Source organism: Pyxicephalus adspersus, chromosome 11, assembly GCF_032062135.1.
Source record: "Pyxicephalus adspersus chromosome 11, UCB_Pads_2.0, whole genome shotgun sequence".
NCBI classification, from domain to species: Eukaryota; Metazoa; Chordata; class Amphibia; order Anura; family Pyxicephalidae; genus Pyxicephalus; species Pyxicephalus adspersus.
This window is the reverse complement of record NC_092868.1, coordinates 32404942-32408243: the sequence shown is the minus strand read 5'-3', so window position 1 is coordinate 32408243 and position 3302 is coordinate 32404942.

Sequence of the window (3302 nt, the reverse complement as noted above, 5' to 3'; positions counted from 1 at the left end):
CCGCTTTACCGGCAGCTGCAACGTCATCCGAGCGCGAACCCTGGCTAATCAGACTTTAGAGAATGTCTCATTTTTCAACTCCCATTGGTCCACGTGTGTGTGCGAGGCGCTGATTGGTCCACGCCGCAGTGACGGCTGGTACGAGGCATCACACATGTGCGGGTGATCTGTAAATGGAAGCGTCATCACAGTACAGAGATGGGGGACCTGCAATCAGTGATTGGGGGTTTATAAAGACAAAGCACAATAAAATTAAACAAATAATAATAAATAAAACACTTTGAGATGTTTATGGAGACAACAGGTTAGAATAAGTGGATTCATTTTGATAACTATACCCACATTATTATTATTATTATTTTCAATAATAAACAGGATTTATATACCGCCAACATATTGCGCAGCGTGGTACATTAAATATGGGTAGTAAATGGCAGACAGATACAGACAGTGACACAGGAGGAGGAGAGGACCCTGACCAGAAGAGCTTACAATCTAAAAGATGGTAGAAATAGCATACAATAGGAGGGGAGTCCCACATGTGCCATTAAATCAGTAGTCTGTTGAACATTGAGCGAACGTGAGAAAATTTTGGTGGTCCATAGAAAAATTTGGACATTTGCAATTTTTATGTTTTATTAATAATAAAGAATAATGAAGACATAAAGAAAAGCTGGGGTTTAAAAGGCAAACTGAAAATTGTATATATTTTAAATAAGTTATATTGTAAATAATTTAATGTACATACAATACAAAAGATACTGTTAAAGTAAAAATCCAATACAAATTATTATACAGTATTTATATAGCACCATCATATTACACAGCACTGTACAAAGTCAATACTACCCTACTGCATGTTTTTGGAATGTGGAAGGAAACCAGAGTACCCAGAGGAAACCCACACAGCCACACAGAGAACCTGCAAACTCCATGCAGATAATGTCCTGGCCAAGATTCAAACCTGGGACCTAGCACTGCAAAAGTAAGAGTGCTACCTCTGAGCCACCATACTGCCCAAATTACCAATGAAGAGAACTAAAGGAAAAAAAGCAGTAGGAGAATATATACCTGTATTGGACAAGACATCTTTTGTGGTGCCAAGCCTCAACCAAGAATATAATTGAAAAAGGTATTAGTTTTGATTAAAATTTACATTTTATTTAGTTCAAACATTAAGAGCATAAATTAAGTTTCGTGCATAAGTAATACACATATCTATATAACAATATAAAAAACAAACTTGTAAAGTTGTTTTGAAATAAATAAATCCCACTTATTGATGTAGATTGAGAAGATTGTATCCTTAGCCCAATGCGTTTCGCCTACAAGGGGCTTTATCAGGGGAACTCTGAATAACATCTCTGGGGAGAAGCGCAACCTTCAGTGTTGTTAGAAGGAATAGTTGGATTAAACTGACTGGATTAAAGAAGATGCAAACTAAATCAGGTATCAATTATCTGAAATATGTTTTGTAGTGTTTTTATAGGTAGTGGATGCTCACAGAGGAATATTGTGTTGGTACATACAGAAAATCACAAAAAAGATGTATTCCAATTTGTGTGTTTTTTATAAGGTGTACCGAGGTGCAGTTATTTGATGAACAAAGATAAAATGAGCCTTCCTAGTCTAATTTACTCTGATTAGCCAATGTATTCATTCCAGATAGTTCTTCTCAATGAGGAAAGAAGAGGTATTCTAAAGGCAGGTGTTAGTGGGTAAAGCACCCTGTTGGTATTATTTAAAGGGATTAAGAAGAAGAAAAGGGCAGCCCACCAACAGACATCCACTTAGGCAGGACAAGTGATAGTCCAGTCCCTCCAGCCAAACTGTTATCGATCTGTTATCGATAACTGTTATTGATAACCGTGTCATCGATCTGACACTCTAGACATAGTATATCTCTATATAGGTAAGTTCTGGTGATTGGTTGTGTAGTGTCCCGACGCGTTTTGCTTTTGTAGGCTTCTTCAGGTGGCTACCAGAGGTGGCGTTAGGCAGGTAACAAAGGTGCGGTTGAGGTCAGGTAGAAGATGAGAGCGTCAGTTATATGGCTTGAAGCAAAAAAAAAATCCGGAGTGACAGGCGCCAGATGGTAGTGCTGTAATGTAAGATAGTTGCCAAAAAATATATTATTATATATTATTATTGTATATAATTATATTTATTATTAATAAAACAAAAATAATATTCTAATAAATTCTTATTTTCTGAATGACAATTTTTGCCTTTATATTGCACTAAATTCACGAACTGTATTAGAGACAGAAAAACAAGGGAGGCGCAGCGTGACGTCAGTGTAGTATAAAGTTGTATGAGGCAACCATTTGCCGAGCTGTATGCTTCAGTATTGTTTCCATCATTACAACAGTCACTCCGCTCCACGAATACCGATTCTCATCTGATTGTTTTATTTTATTTGTTTATTTCTCAGATGCTTTTTTAGGTAAGTATGGCCCTAACTGTGTATTTTCTTTACCTGTTATCATTAATAGCATTGAATAGATTGACATTGATAACTATGATTTCTTGTTTGGTCTTAGATTCGAATGAAATAAACTCATGAGTGGGAAAAGCAAACAAATATTTTACATTTCCTTAGTAATACCAAAGATAATGCAACTAATGATAATAGTAACAATAGTAATACTTCACCTAACCGTGAGCTGATCCATGAATCAGAACCTCTACAGTCTTTGTCAGGCACCATTAGGAGGATCATTATTTTACAAATGTATTTATCTTTTTTTATAAAAAAAATCATAATAATGAGCTGTGGGATTCAAAATTATGAATTTAGTGGTCCGTGAGGTCTGAAAGGTTGGTGACCGCTGCCTTAAAACTTAAAAATAATTAAAAAGCAAAACACCTTTCCTGGTAAAAAGTAGGTCCCATGTCATCCTGGCTTCTTTAATACTTCCAGTGCCTATTTATTCTTCTGGCTTCTGCTCACGTCACCCAGTCTCACAGGCAAAGGTTGGGTGGCCTGCTTCCTGCAAAAAAAATTAAAAAAAAGTGCTGATCTCGATGCGCATGTGCTATAAACATATTTTATTCACGTTATTTAGCTGTAAAACCTTCCTTGTGGTCTTTTTTTAAAGCAGTGAATCTGTCACTCACTGAAATATTCTCTGGTGAAGAATCAGCATTGAAACATCCACCAGAGAATGTTTCAGTGAGTGTCAAGCTTGATTAGACATAGCCCCTGATTCATCAATGAAATCCGCGCTCGCTGGAAGCGCGAACGTACGCGCGGCCATCGATCGCGGATTACCGCGGTCCGGACTCGAGTATGCGCGTAC